Source organism: Ictidomys tridecemlineatus, chromosome 8, assembly GCF_052094955.1.
Source record: "Ictidomys tridecemlineatus isolate mIctTri1 chromosome 8, mIctTri1.hap1, whole genome shotgun sequence".
NCBI classification, from domain to species: domain Eukaryota; kingdom Metazoa; phylum Chordata; class Mammalia; order Rodentia; family Sciuridae; genus Ictidomys; species Ictidomys tridecemlineatus.
Genome location: NC_135484.1, coordinates 57,881,193 through 57,897,951, shown reverse-complemented (window position 1 = coordinate 57,897,951; position 16,759 = coordinate 57,881,193). Strand labels below are relative to the sequence as shown.

General features: G+C 38.1%; 1 protein-coding gene across 2 annotated transcripts in view; it reads left to right on the top strand.

Annotated features, from left to right (window-relative positions):
• Nucleotides 1–14,571: 14,571 nt before the first annotated feature.
• Nucleotides 14,572–16,759, top strand: part of Lin28b (lin-28 RNA binding posttranscriptional regulator B) — a 127,109-nt gene continuing 124,921 nt past the window's right edge. For both annotated transcript variants that reach the window (XM_040283153.2, XM_021729717.3), the window contains exon 1: nucleotides 14,572–14,680. The gene's annotated coding sequence lies outside the window, so the exon portion shown is untranslated. The remainder of the gene's footprint in view (nucleotides 14,681–16,759) is intronic.

Here is a 16,759-nt window from a genome sequence, read left to right as displayed (position 1 = left end):
AGCTTTTGGTTTTGTTGATTTTCTCTATTTCTTATTTTCAATTTCTTTCCTTCTGCTCTAATTATACTTTCATTTCTTCTGCTTATTTTGAATTTAATTTGCTCTCTTTTTCTAGCTTCTAAGGGTGGACACTTGCAGGAGTGTTCAATGCTATCAATTTCCCTCTAATCACTTATTTTATTGCATCCCATCACAGATTAATATTTTAATACAACCTTGTTTTTTATTATCTGCATGAAACATAGCTGCAATTGTACTGTTCCAGCTGTTTGTATTTTATTATTGTTTGAACAATCCCAATGATAATCATGCCATCAGTTACATCCCTGTCCAATGTGGTTTTGATTGGCTTGAACCTCTACACACTATCAGGATTGGAACTCCCAAGTCAGTTTGCTTGAATGACCCATGTGGCTCATGCTCTTTACTGGTGAATATTGTAAATTTTATTCCTTAACGAAGGTTTTTCTCTTGGGATGCTTCTTTACATCTCATTACAGCATGCTCCTGGTTTCTGTTGTATTGCTGCCACAGTAGAAGACAGAGAAGAGATAAACTATTATTTTTTTGTGATGCTTTTTTGGACTCCAAACATAACGCTTCCAATTAAATATTCCTAAATATTTACCAAAACAGTTGGCCCCATCCCATATTACAGGAACCATATCTATTCAATTCCATATCTATAAGACAGTTCATGGCACATAAGAAGAGTTCAATAACATATATTTTATCAATATTTCACACCCCTCAAGGATTGGCTTGAAAGAAAATAAATGACACACTACATTACCTTTACAACTATATTTTCTAGAGAACTGCCACTCCAAACAAAATGGCACAGACTTATCTCTCCTTCCTTTGCTAAGTAAAACTATATACCTTAGAAGTAATGCAAAAGGCAACTATAGGAGGAGGTAAAAAGGGGTAAAGGTAACTGGCTAGAGATATTAGGCAGGAGAAACAGCACAATGGCTAGTTATCTTACAATCCTACTTTTTTTTTTTTTTTTTTTAAAGAGAGAGTGAGAGAGGGGGACAGAGAGAGAGAGAATTTTAACATTTATTTATTTTTTCTTAGTTCTCGGCGGACACAACATCTTTGTTGGTATGTGGTGCTGCTGAGGATCGAAGCCGGGCCGCACGCATGCTAGGCTTGAGCCACATCCCCAGCCCTTACAATCCTACTTGCCAATAGAAGGAAACCCAGTTCTCATGTCTCCTGAACTCTAATCTAGTAGCAGAAGATGGCCTAGGGAGGTTTATTTCATCCCTGAATGGAAAAGGAGTTCTGTCAACACCATCATAGAGGCCAGGTGGCACTGGCAAGGAAAAAATTCTTTTGATAACAAGAGCCCTAGGGAGCCACTTTTCATCCCTGAGAGCTAGATGGGGTCCTCCCTCTTCCATCTAAAGAACAGGTGGCCTTCACTGAGGAAATGTCTTTCATCCCTATGTGAGGCAACTGCAGGGGTCAGTGGGATTCCTGGTGATACCAGAGGAATGAGCAGGCCAAAATAGCTCAGAAAAGGTTCTGAAAATTAAACTGTCATTGGAATCATTGTATAAGTAGACCAGGACCTGCATGTTGAACCTAAACAGAGTAAATGTCTGCTAAGATAGAAGATCTAAATAGGACCCAGGATATCCTAACATAATAGCTCAAATGTCCAGGATATAAGAGAAAATCCCATGGGGCTAGGGGTATATCTCAGTTGCAGAACATTTGTGCACCATCTGGGAGGCCCAGGGTTTGACTGAAAAAAAGAAAAAAAAAAAAAGAAAGGAGAGGGCCAGAAAAATCATGACTTAGATGAGATCAGATAATTTAATCACACCAAGACCAAGATGAATCAGATGTCAGAATTATCTGACATGGGTTTCAGAGCAGCCATCAACAATAAATTATGAATTCAACAAGCAATTATGAACTTATTTGAAATATATGAAAATATAGAAAACCTTAGCAAAGAAACAGAAGTCTAAAAAAAGTAAATGGAAAATTGAAAACTGAAAAAAGACAGTAACTCAAATACAAAGAAACAAACACAACTATACTAGATGGAATCAATCATAGAGTAAAGAGGAAAGGACAGAAGTAGCAAACCTGAGGACAGATAAATATAATTCACCTGAACAGATGGGGAAAAAACTGAAAAGAAAAAAAAAAAAAAAAACAACCGTTCCCTGCTGACCAACAAGAACCTCTCTTTTACTATAGAGTGAATTCCTTTCCTTATATAACTCCACCCCTATTCTACATTGAGATTAGGTAGATTTTTGTATTCCTCTTTTTCCGAATTTCAGTATCACAGAGACTACCTCTCAGTCTCAAAGCTTCTCCAAGTGGGACTCTATGCAAAAAGGACTCTATGCAAAAATTCTGCCTTCTCATTGGGCATATTAATAACCACGGCCACTCTCTCCACCCTTCCATCTCCTATTCATCAGGTATTTCCATGTTTCCTTATATAAGATAGTGTTGGGCTGCTTCAGCAGAACTTAGAAGCATAGTCTCATAGCTAGAATCTATCTGACAATCCTTGGAGCTCTAAAAGTTAGCTCTGTTAAGTTTTGAGAATAAAAGGTTAAATCTAAACATGTAACCCTTTATTACAAAAAGACTGTAAATTAATTATTCAGTAAACAAAGTAAAAAAAATAGACAAAATTAATAAAAGAAACATGTCCTTTTAGCTATAATTCAGAAACATGTCCTTTAGCTATAATTCACATTCCTGTAGTGAATTTGAGCATTTACCAATGACTTTTTAATCTTCGATTTCCTTTGCTACCTTTAAGAAAAATAGAAAGCTTACACTTCTGAGATTTTGGACTTATTCACAATTATGTCTGCTGCTTCAATTTTTATGTTCCACTTTGGGAACCATTTTGACACCTGCAGCTTTACTTTAGCTGTTTCAGTTGTTTTGCATCTTTAGGCTTTCAGAGCTTAGACGAAAAGTCTCTTATTAACTAATTAGCTTTGGCTAATTACTTGCATATTCTAATTGCCCTAGATATCCATGCTTGATTCCACAATAATCTCTAGGACCTGAATTCTTGGCCCTTCACTCACTTGGCAGATTTGGCTTTCCTCTGTTCTGAAGACTGGCTGCTAGAGCCTCTCCATCCTTTCTCTCTCTTTTCATACCAGGAAAGTAACAGGAAAACATAAACTCCAACATAAAGTGTGATGCTTTCCACTTTCTTCTTCTAAACTCCTAAACTCATTATGACTATACATATGCACACACACAATCAAGTGCTTACAATATTCAAGGCAAGGTACTAATAGAGAAGAGGGAATTAGCAGCAACCACACTTAAAGATTTCTCTTTCATTAAGCCTCTCTTCCCACCTGATCTACTGGGTTTTGTGTTCATAATATTTTGCATATTTCCCCTGAGTTTAAAGTCTAGCTTAAGGACCTACTTTCTGTATGGCCATAAACAAACTATTTAATACCCACCTTCCCCTCAGAAAAGTCTCAACTTCTACATCTATAAATAAACATGATTCTGTGGTAAGGATTAGCTGTGTAACAGGGTATCGGAACGTATTAAACACTCAATAAATATTGGCTATTGTTACTTTTCTTATTTCTTTTATTAGAATAAATTGTCCCAACTTCCTTTATCTACTGAAGTATAAGTTCTATAAGGACAGTACAGTCTTATTCATCTCTGTATATAATTTTAGGAGGCTTCACCTAAAGTGGACTGACCCTGGCTGCTATTACCACCACTATCATTACCATTGCTGGAGATTTTGTGTCATACTCTTCTAACTAGGACTCCCTGTCTTGTAATCTAAAAAACAAACAAACAAACAAGTCAAACAAATAAATTCTGGGTAAATCCTACAGTTGCTTCAATATGACATCATTAAGTGTGACAGGAGGAGGTAGAAGTATCCCTGGATTTGTTTTCCCAAGATCCCAATTCAAATAGTCACAGACCTGGGCATCTGCATTTCAAAGAGTCAATATGTAACTTCTTACTTAAACTATATATTAATTCCCACTGAATAGTTTCCAACATAATTAATTCATATAATTAATTATTATTCTACATGATTTATTGAATCACTTCAAGTAAGTTTTTAAGCAAGCCGAATCTGGTAGGAAATGTTTTATGGCATCATTTTATCTTTGTTCCTGCATATTATTACTGGGAGAGAGAGCAGGGACTTAAGGCAGAAGCCAGAGATATATGCTTCTTCTACATTTATACTGCCAAGCCTAGCATCCCTATCCCTAGCACTGAAGTGGACTGAATTTTTTAGATTTCCATATGTTAGAAATAATAATCTTTTTGTACTTATATGAAAAGATATCTTCTAATAATGTACATGCACTAATACACATGTACTAATTAATGTATTAATACACATATTCTAATATCCATATCTTACTCAACTTAAACTGTCTTCTAGAAACATGGCTGGAGACTGCTTATCTGTCTTACTACTCTCATGCTTGACAGGTTTGAATAGTGATAACAGGTAAATGGATCATCCCAACGTTCAAGACTTGGTAAGAAGCATTGGAAAACCTGATTTTCTAAGACCTGGTTTTCAAACCAGACTTTTTGTTTTAATCCCCCCCTGCTATAATTTGCTGTATATATCTTAACTGGTTCAGAACCAGAAAAAGGAAAATAAATTATTATTTAATATCTTATCAAGTATTACTAGAAACTAGTGAGAAACCTAGTACATAGTTAGAGAAAAAATAAAAAAATGGTGTAAAATAAGAAAGTATTAGCAAAGAGACAAATAAGGAATGCAAAATAAATAGAAAAGAAAGATATATTTTTAAAAATAGCTACAAGTAATTAAAATAGCACTAACAATTGCTTTTGGTACCATTCCTGACTATCTACTGAGGAAGAGATTGGATACATGCTAAAGTCTAGAATATTGATCTCTTTACACTTTATTATGCTGCCTTTAGCCAGGCATGGTGGTGCACGCCTGTAATCCCAGCCACTGGGAGGCTAAAGCATAAGAATTGCAAGTTCAAAGCCAGCCTCAGCAACTGTAATGTGCTGAGCAACTTAGTGAGATCCTGTCTATAAATAAAATACAAAATAGAGCTGGGGATGTGGCTCTGTGTTGAGTGACCCAGAGTTAAATCCCCAGTATCAAAAAAAAAAAAAAATCATGTTGCCTTTACTTTCAGACCAAACAATTAGTAATTGATACTTTATAACATAGAAATATAATTATAGTTACAAATACTGATCATTGAGGAAGTCAATCATGAATAGAAGAGGCTTAATTAATGACCTAATAGTAGCCTTCCAAAAGAGAAAACTTTCATGTATTTTTACAACTTTGTATAATGTAATTCATTGATTCTCTTAAAACTATTCAGGGGAATCTGAACTGAGGACAAGGACCATTTTTTTTGTGTGTGTGGATGGAACCCAGGGATGATTTACCACTAAGCTACATACCCAGTCTTTTTTATTTTAAGATGGGGTCTGCTAAGTTGCTGAGGTCAGCCTTGAACTTGTGATGTTCTTGTCAGTCTCCCAAGTGGCTGGGATTACAGGGGTGTGCTATTGCATCTGGAAAGGAAAAGAAATTTAAACTTTTCTCGAGTGTTCTTGATGGTTTTGGTGTGGACTGATATGTGGACCTTACTTTGAAAACACAAAGTGAGTAGTCTTAGATTCCTCCCCTGCAAATGCAAATGATTAAATTCACTGCATAGGTAGCTTATGAAATATAAATAATATAATGCATGTAAATAGTAAGCAATAGAGCCTAGCACCTAGTAAACATTCAACATATGATAATTCTTCACCCCATGCCCTTTCCTTTCTGTTGAGGAGTTATTTTTCATCATACAAAAAGAGAAGTGCTATATTGCAATATAATTTCATCCCTCTCAATCAGATCACAATAAACATTCTAATGTCAAGCTAGATTTACCTCTGAATAGCTTTGCTGAATGTTTAAAATGGGTCTGTCACCTGCCCTGGGTTAACATTCATTATTTTGTGTCCTAATAAATGGAATCAAAATGACTTTCAATATATTTTAATTCTGTACCATAATTCAAGCTAACTTGTTCATGCATTTACATGCCATGTGTTTTAACTACTTGATAACATTTGCACCTTAACACTGTCCTTCTATGGCTTAATCATAGGTCTGAAAGCACAGTAATTTCATTTACTCAGGTAGGATGACCAATGGAAGAAATGATCCTGGACAGGTCATCACATGGAAATTTTTCACTGATCATCTATAATGAAAAAAATCAAAATTAAATATAGTTTATGTTAAAGAACAACAACCACAAAAAAGTTAGGTGTGAATCTCGCAATGTTTTCAGGCATCTTTTCTTTTCCTTTTTTGATGTTTCAAAATTTGGTGCAATGAAATAAATCCAATGTCTTTCTTTTCTCAACAGATAATATTCTTGTGGACAATCCTTGAACCCTCTGTCATCTTTTCAGAGTGAGAATGTAGTATGCAAAGTCTGAAAATAGGCCTTAACAGTTAGTACAGACGTCTTCATGCCTACCATCACCCACAAACCTGAGTAGTGATGATTCCTCTAATTTAAAAAAGGAAGACAACTGAGGTGTGCACAATGACACACACCTGGAGTCAGCTGAGGCAGGAGGCTGATGAATTTAGGGTCAGCCTGAGCAACATGAGATACCACATCATAAATTTAAAAAAAAGATAGAGAAAATCATTTTAGAAATTATTAACAATATATTGTCTCACATGCTGTGTTTTTGGCAGAAGCTAAAAGCTAACTCCAGATGATCCTTTCCAGATTAAGCAATGATCATGTTCCACAACCTTGGACTATGTTGCCTCTGACCTCTTATAATGTATATTTAGAGAAAATTCTTAGTAATACTATTGAAAGAAAAACCATAGCAAGAGAATTTCCTAACATTTGTGGGTCATTCTTTATCCTTTAAATTCCATGGTCAGTGAGTCAACAATAATTTTAGATAAACGATATGGGACATGATCTGAAGATTAGCCAAGTATTCTCCAGCTATGCTGTCTGAATACCACCTACCACATTACCCATTGAAAGTAGCTCAGGACAAACTTGCTTATCCTGAAAATTCTTCCCCAAGTGTTGTGAAAATATAGAAAAAACTATGAGAAGTTACATAACAGATATTAGCCAGTAATGATACATGGCACAGAGTTTACCAGGTTTGTTCTCATCAGTGGATGTGGATAAAAATGGAAGGGTGATGGTAACCAAGAGCCATGGAAAAGTGCCGAGGCATACTTCCCTAGAAGTGAATGAGTGGGTTCCCACAACCTGGAGACATTATGTGATGGAAGCTGGTAAAGGGTCTGAGGGTCAGAATTCACATTAATTAACTTTTGCTGTATAACAAATCACCCCCAAAATGTAGCAGGTTAAAACTTCAAACATCTAGTAATTTGCATATATCTTTGGGTTGGATGGGAGATTCTTTTGATCTGGACTGGCTGGGCTTGTAGCTAGATGGTCTTCAACGGCACCAATCATTTTTGTGGCAGTTGGCATGCTGATTGGTCTAGGGGAGACCCCAGCTAGAATAGTCCATTCTTGTTCCACATGTTCTCTCATCCTCCAATACCCCAAACTTCTTCACATGGTAATCTCAGGGTTCCACAGAGCAGCAAGAGAACCAGTGCACACATGCTTTTCAAGTCTGTGCTTGTATCCTATTTGCTAATGTCCCCTTGTCCAAAACAAGCCATATACAAACTCACAGTTGGTGTGGGAAGGGACCATCCAAGAGCATGGAAACAAGGAGAGTAATTATTATAACCAATTTTGCACAGACTTTATCCCTCAGTTGGAAGGTCAATTTACCTTCTTCACACTTTGATCTATGATTAACCCTAGAAATCTAGTTTGTTATTTTGTTGTATCCTACTCTATCAATCTTCAATTTTTATTAAAATTCTAAGAGCACTGAAGAGTTAATCTTCTCTTAGAAGTAAATATTTCAGTTTTTGATGTTTCTGTTAATTCAGGAACAGAACACCTTACCACTTAAATATAAGAGCTATTAAGATGAATTACAAATATTTCAGGTAGAAATCATTAATGAATATATGGACATTGCTAACTACCATCCTGAATGCTGTTATTAGTCACAATAAACTAGGTTATGCAGTGTCAATAACAAGAACAACCCTTCACTCCCCTCCCTCAATATCAGAAGCATAAACAACTTTTAAATATTTTCTTGGAGCAAGGGAGACAGCTCAGTTGTAGAGTGCTTACTTAGCATGTAGAAGACCCTGGGTTCAATTCCTAGCACTGCAAAATAAATAAACACACTCTAATTACATGTCAATTTTGTTGACTTGGAGCTCTTCCATAGCCTCTCTTCAGGACTTGAGCTGATGGGCCTCTATCATTTGGAAAATTGCTGGTCACAGCAGCAGGAGAGACACTGAGGGTTCTTATACTGGCAATGGAATGTTCTGGCCCAAGGAACATGTCACTTCCATCTAGAACTCCTTAGCTAGAACTAGAAGGCACACAGTAGCCACTAGTCTGAAGCAATTTTGGAATACTACTGGATAGATGTCTTGAGGTCCTCCTAATCAAAGTGTGAACAATCTTCCTTGATGAGCTCCTGATTTTGCTCTTTAAGAGGAATGCCTTTGCTGGTTGCTCTCCGTAGACTTTGCTTCCCTCTTCCCATTTTGACCTCTCCAGAAAACTCTTCCTTTCCTATTACCTCTTTGGCCACAGCAGAAGTATTTGTTGGTGAATATGTCTTCCTTAAGGGTGCCCTTATTTCTCAACCCTCTTCCTGACTACGAGTAATTTTAAATCTAGAGCAATTTCATTCCATTTTGGGCTGGATTACACTTCCTTTGGCAGTATAACTCTCCCCAAATGTAGGCTTTCTTTTTTTTTTTTTTTTTTTCCTTTTCTATATGATAACAAGACAGTTACTGGCCACATGGGCCATTAAAAACATGGATATTTTGATTTTTATTATTTCCCTTTTCTCTTTCCTTCTTTCTCTCACGATGATGTTTCAGTTACTCCACAGAAATCTCCTAGCTCTCTCTTAACTTTGCCTAATCACTTTCCAAATCCCTTAGTTCTCCTTTACACATATCATTTATCCCAGCCCTGTTATGATAATTCTTAGGTTGATCCCGGAGAATTGATGATGGTAGATGAGGAAAAGCATGAACATAAGAGAAAAAAATTGAGTCTCAGAGGAAGAGAGATAGGAAATGTCAGGGAAGAGGGATGTACAAAGCAATATGATGGGATTCTTAGGACAGAAAGGTACCTCTGAACACTATTCCAAAAGAATGTCAAAAATGTTCAAAGTAGAAATGATGGAATGAACGTGTTAAGCAGACCACATTCATGTTGATGGAATGTTTGTGAAAAAAGCAGTCTCATTATGTTAGCATTTCATATTAAAATACGAAATTAGTTAAGATGGCTAGAAGAAGGAACACTAACCTGATGAGGAAAATGTGGAGAACTTATGTTTGATTTCTGGATTTAGGATCTGTGAGCACTGTGTGATTATGTTCATTCATGTTGAAATAAAAACATCAAGTGGCATTTACTGAGAGCATTTATGTCAAACATCTGCTCATTTTACATGTGAGCTGGGCATTGTGGCACACTCCTGTAATCCTAGCTATTCAGAAGGCTGAGGCAGGAAAATCATCAAGTTTGATTCTAGCCTGGGCAACTTAGAGGACCCTATTTCCAAATAAAAAAATAATGGGGAAGTACATAGTTTAATATGTAGCACCCCTGGGTTTGATCCCTAGTACCTCAAAAAACTAAAAAAAAAAATTGATAGATGTTATTTTTTTAGTGTCATTATTATCTAGTTATATTGAATTATCCTTTTATAATTTTTTAAGTTGTTGATGGACATTTATTTATTTATGTATTTATATGTGGTGTTGATAATCAAACCCAGTGCCTCACACATGCCACTCAGCCACACCCCCAGCCCTTGAATTATTCTTTATGGCAACCCGAAGGTATCAATGTACCATCATTAAATCCATTCCCCATTGCATATCAAAGGTCAATGATGGAAGAAAATGTTTTAAAAGGATAATTGGAATGAGAGCAAAGACCACTAAGACAGAAAAAAATCAGGAAAACACAAATTTAAAATAAAACATTTAATAAACACTAATTATGAAATTGAAAAAGTTGAATAACAGATTTTTAAATTGCAAAATTCTAGCTAAATGTAGGAAGAGAGGGAAAGATACAACAAGCAAGGGTTAATATATCTATCTGAAGATTTAAGAGATCTGTGGAATGGAGGAAGAATGTTTTTTACATATATAAGTGAGAAACATGGTTATTGAAATGTTCCTATATTTGAGTTCAAGATCTAAAACAAAAATGTCAAGCTGAGGAAGCCCTACAGCAGAAAAATAACGTTGTATTGAGCATGAGATGATCTGAATTTGAACACTAGTTTTGTTTTGTTTTTGAACTTTTAAGTAACACGTCAGTTCTCACATCTACAAAGTGGGGCTAATAAATCCTTTTCTAACTCAAAGATTTCAGAAAACTAGATGAAAGCTGTGCAAATATTCATTAATTCAATCTATTTTGCAAGGACTACATATCTATTCTAAAGAGGGAAAAAGCAAGGAAAAATATATATGTTTTGTACTTAAGTAAATGAAAGTGCATGTAATGCACCTACACTAAGTCTTGGTTCTTAGTTTTCCAGAAGTGGGGATAATTTTCCTGTTAATTTGCATTCTTCCTTTTTTCATTATGCTCTTAAGCAATAGCAGGGCAGGATTAGGGATCCCCACTCTAAGGCCTGTATCTGTGGCCCCAGTGACAGGATGCTAAAAAACAGCAGTCTTCAAGTAGGTGGGGATCCCTACTTAAAGATATTCCAATGAGGACTTGGAAATATATAATTAAAATCTGATTTTTTTTAAAGTATGAGGTATCAAATCCAAGGAGCTCTACACTAAATTACATATGTCCCCAGCCCTTTTGAGACAGGGTCTCACTAAGTTGCTGAGACTAGCTTTGAACTTATTATGATTCTAGTGACTCAGCCTCCATAGTAGCTGGGAATACAAGAGTGCACCACCATACCTGACTGTAAAAGTCATTTATAAGCCAAGGAACACGTGTGGCAAGCTGGGATAGAGATATGAAAATCAGATTCTTCCTAACAACCTTAGGAGGGAACCAATCTTGACATACATTTATTTCAGATGTTTAGCCTCCTTGACTGTGAGACAATACTGTTATTTCAGCCTCTGGATTTATAGTACTTTGTTATCACAGTCCTAACAAATAAATACTATTCTTACCTTGATGTTTATATATATATATTTATATATATTTGTAGGTGGACACAATATCTTTATTTTTATGTAGCTCTGAGGATCAAACCCAATACTTCAAGCGTGCTAGGCAAGCATTCTACCACCAAGCCCCAATCTTGAATCTCTTACCTTGATCTTAAACTCTAATTTTCAAATAGTTTTAAAGTAGAAAAAGAAACATGGAGTCTAGTTTGTCAACATTACAGCAATATTTGTAATTCATAAGTAAAATGACATGGTGTCAGGGATTTTTAAAAAATATACTCTAGTCATAAAAAATAAAGGGCAAAAGATCTAATACATTGCATTTTATATATCTAGGTGTCTTGTCAATTTTTTGCTTGATGATATAATCAGGGTGAATTTCATGCCCCAATTTAAACATACTTCTTTCACACTGCTACTGTTATAGTATGGGAGATATTAAGAGCCTATTTTCTTTAGGAATAATTATTAGATATAGTTTCAAGAGTAAAGCAAATTATCATGATAGCCCCAGATAGACTCATTTTTTAAAATTGCCATAGCATGCCTTGTGCTTTTATGCACTTCTAATCTTGCTAAGTTATTCCTTAGTAGGTAGATAAGACCATAAAGGTTATTCTCTCCCCTTCCGTGTACCTGACAAGAAATGATGCATTAAATATTATAATGTCCCATTTTTTTTTTTACTTTTTTGACTGCAGCATGATGCCATTATTAGTTTGAGATCAAAAAGACTGCTTGGAATACCAACTCAGGTTTCTGGCATAATGTTTTCTGTCTACAACTCTTATCAGGACTAAACATATTAATAAACACATATCATACCTAAAGTTATACTAAAAGTCTTATTAAGTACCTAAAAACAATTATTAAAAAATTCATTCTATAAGGGCATCATCTGTAAGCTCGGTTCATAAATAAAAAATTACTAAACTGCTTTTAAGTCAAGGCATAATCATATTTCAGATGGTGATATAGAATTAATTACTGTTTTTATTTTCTAGTAATCAATGAATCAATTATCTGCATCCTTTTCTTCTAAATTATATTTGGAATCATAATTCAAAGTATGTAGAGTTATAACAAATCATTTACAATTGATACAATGATTATAACCAAGAATTGTTTCTAAAAGAATCATCTGTACTACTAGTAATACAAGAAATATTTTAAGTACTCACCAATGAAAAAAATTATCTTTATAAAGTAAGATAATTTTATAAAGTAAGATAATGTAAAGTTGGACAGCCATTTAGGGAATTTGCTGAAGGTAGTCATCTGGGAAATTTATTTATTTATTATTAAAGCTTTATGGTTACATAGTAGTTGGGTTCATTCCAACAAATTCATACATGCATGGTAATCAATTTTCGTTTAAGATCTCTCCTATCCCTCACCTGTGCCACTCTCCTTCCTTTACTAGACTTCCTTTTGCTCCTCTATTAATTTGTGTTTGATTGGTTCTTTATGTAATCTTGCCCTCCCACCCTTCCTTTTATTTTACTCTAGCTTCCACATATGAAAGAAAACATTCAAACTTTTGAATTTCTGAGTTAGCCTAATTTCACTTAGCATGATATTCTCCATTTCTATCCATTTACCGGCAAATGCCTTAAATTCATTCTTCATTTGGGAAATTCACTATGGTAAATTTTGCTTCTGATCAGCTTGTCTTTATTTATCTCAATTCCAGACCAGAGATGCTTTTTAATACCCGAGAGGTGAACTGGTTTGGTTTCCAAATCTTTTTTTTTCTTTTGAGAGGAGAGAGAGAGAGAGAGAGAGAGAGAGAGAGAGAGAGAGAGAGAGAGAGAGAGAGAGATTTTTTTTTTTGTAGATGGAAACAACACAATGCCTTTATTTTTATGTGATGCTGAGAATTGAACCTGGGTCCCGCCCGTGCTAAGCAAGTGCTCTACCACTGAGCCACAATCCCAGCCCTGGTTTCCTAATCTTAATCCAGAAATTGGAAGGAAGAATACAGTCATTATTACACAGAAATGGTTTGGAGATTTGCCTTTTAGAGTATTACCCAGCTAACTGGACTATTAATCATATTCAAAGTTTTCCACTTTTAAATTTTATAATACACACACACACACACACACACACACACACACACACACACACACACACACACGGTTTCAGTTTGCTGAAATATTTAATCTCTTTAATTTGTCCCACCAAGTATTCCAGATCACAAGGCTATATCTGATTTTTGTAACTGGTTGACCAGGGCCTTTTTAGTTCTGCAAGTGTAGCGAGAAACTTTGAGCGACAGGAATTATGACTGTATCAGGTAGAAAATAGGAGATAATGCAGTTATATTTTGAGAAGCTACACCAAGGCCAGGTGTATCCATATCACTATTTTTGGCCATGGTGCTTTTGGCTTTTTGTGATAATTAATGTATTGAACTAATCAGTTTGAGATGGAGTTTATTAGGAACAGCTGATATTAGTTTCCTTAAACTTCTGACACTGGCTATGGTGTGCTCCGTGGATACATTACTAATCATTACTTTGAATCCCGCAGTTAGGAATTAATTATCTCAAGGTGCCTCCAGAGCATTTGCAGGAAAGGATAAAATGACTCTGGCTTCGGATACCATTTTAGCACCTTAAAGTTTTACTGTGCTAAAGTCACTTGGGGTGCCAGGTGCAGCATCGCCCCGCTATCCTCCAGGCTTGCCCCAGCGACTTTACCATCAATAGACCCTCTCCAGGACCCAAACATTGAGCGGAAACACCTGACTGAAAGGCCCGGGCCCTAGACCAGCCTCGACCAGAACTGTGGACCGCGGCGACCCTGCGCGCCCACACCCCGCACGGGAACGCGCTTCCGAGGTTGTTGGAGGAGTCGCGCGTCCCCGGGACTGAGGGCGCTGCTGCGGTGCGCGCCCGCGCGGCCCAGGAATGAATGGAAGGTTCAATCTCGCGCGCTGGGCACGGGCAGCCAATGACGCGACCGAGAACGGCGGCGGGCAGGTGTACGCGTGCCGCCGCCTGACGCAGGGCTCCGGTCGAACCGCCTGGTGCGGCCGCCGCGCCCCGCGGCCCCCCTAGCCCAGCCCCCTCTTCCCCGCGGCCCGCCACCCTCCGGGCTGCGGTGGCGGAGCGGCGGCGACAGCGCATACCGCGTTCCCTCGCCGGCTCACAATGTGCTGACCCTCCCAGCCCCGCCGCGCGCATCCCGGGTCTCCCGAGCGCCGCGCTCCCTCAGGAAGTGACAGACTGCAGGCCCCTTCCTCTGCCCCGTCCTCCGGGACTGAACGCCAAACACGTACTCACACCCTGTCCCCGCTCACACCCCAGCTAACGACGCGACCATGAGGCCCCGGAGGTAAGCAGCCGGTCCCCGCGGCCGCGCGAGTGCGAGCGTGGCCGGGTGTGCGCGCGGGTGCGGACCTCGCTCGCGGTCCCGGGTCTGGCACGTGAGCAACGTCGAGGGGAGCTCGGCGCCGAGGAGCAGGAAGCTAAGAGGAGGCGCGAGCGCCAGGGAGGGGCGAGGACAGGGCACGGTGGGGAAGTGACAGGTCTCGCAGCAAGTTGCTGTTCGGGAACCGGCGCGCCGCGTCCCTCCTCGCCGGCCCTGATTTATTGCCCCAGGGTTGCCACTGAGACGCAGGCGGTCGATGTACTTCCGGGTTCACACCTTTTTCTCTCAGCTCCTTGCCTCTGGGTCGGCGCTCCGGGTGGGCGCGGTGTGGCCAGCGCGGCCGCCCAGGCTCGCCGCCGCGGCCGCCGCCCCACCGCTGGAGCGAGCTCGGAGCCCGAGGCGAGGCGGGGCGACTCGCGGCGCTGTGCTGCGGGCGGGCGGGCGGGCGGGCTGGCGGGGGTCGCGGCAGCGGGTCCGAGCGGCCGCTGCGGGCGCCTCGAACTCGCGGGGCAGTGCCGCCAGGGGGCGTCAGCACCTGCCCTTCGCGCTCTCCTCACACCGAGCCGCTTTGTATCAAGCAGGCGTCGGGGATCCTTTTTCCTTCGGTATCCGTGGGGTACATTTCAGGAGTTAAAATTAGAAATTTGAAGAGAACGGGGAAAAAAAAATCGCCATTGGATTTCGGTTTTTGAAAAGGAAAAGCCAACGAAGAAATGATACGTTTGCAGAAGCGTTAACTGACTGTTGGAACACCGGATGCGGGTGCTTTAGGAGGATTTGTACTCCAAAAACTTTTTTTTTTTTAAATTGCACGTTGGTAAATATTGAGTGTTTTCGAGTGACAGCTTACAGTATGTATTTAGTGCCCTCATTGCGGAAATTTCTTGAATGTAAGTAATAGTAAGTCCGCCATTTTGAATTGTTTCATGTAACACAGGATGAATCTTAGGTGCCTGTTTCCTTGAGTTCCCTCAGTTCTTTCTGTGGATTTGTTTTTAATTCATAGGTTTTTAAGGTCACCGACTAATATTACTGTTCATAGACCTAAAATCTCCGGTGATGATTTTTATACCGGTGGTTGTTAATGCGGGAGAGAATATGTCTTGTTTGTGTTTTATTGTAGTTTTTATTTCTTGATCACAACTATTGTGGAAGTGAAAATTACATATGGCAATATTAGAATTAATTTAAAACATTTTGCAGCATGGCTGGAAAAGTATAAATTAGTATGTTTTTTACTCTGATTAAGAAAATGTTCACTTTCCTTTTTTTGTGCTGATGATCACCATAGTTAGCTTGATAATATAAAAACTCCTTTAAAAAAAAAGAAAAATTATAAGTCCAGCAATAAATTTTACTAGTCACAATTTTATTTGAGAAAGCTCTCAGGGAAACTTTAAAAATTAAAATTGAATTATTGGGAATGTATATGCTTTGTGTGATTTTTTTTTTTTAAAAATTCAAATTTGTTGTGAGGTTTATGCCATTTTTCCTCCGCTGTGGATTTGCACAGATTTGATAGAGGAATTGTCTATAAATTAACAAAAGAACGTGTAATAATCAGTATTCCATTTAGACCCTTGTGTGCATTTTGGGGGGCACTTCTTCTGAAATTGTTTAGTTTTTCATGAATGAAATACTGCAATCCAGTACACCTAGTTTCCTAAAGAGCTTTAGGAATTAAACTGACACAAGGCCTCTTTCTATTCCTCAGCGGGGAGGGGAACAATACTCCAATGAGTAAGAAGTTTTACTAGATTTTTGCATATTACAAATAGGATCATTTGTTGCTAATTAAAAATGATTGATTTGTAATGCATATTGGGTATTGAAACTATCCATATTTCTTGATAGATCTGGAACCAAGTGATCCAATGATTATGTTCTCATTAATCTTTCTCAGATTGTAAATTGTCTTATATATGTTCTATCACCAAACTTCTTTCAGAAAGAATGAAAAGTTTTATATGAATTTAATCAGGATTTCAATACAAAATATTCTGGAATATGGGGAAACATGATAAATCCTATATTTTGTAAGTG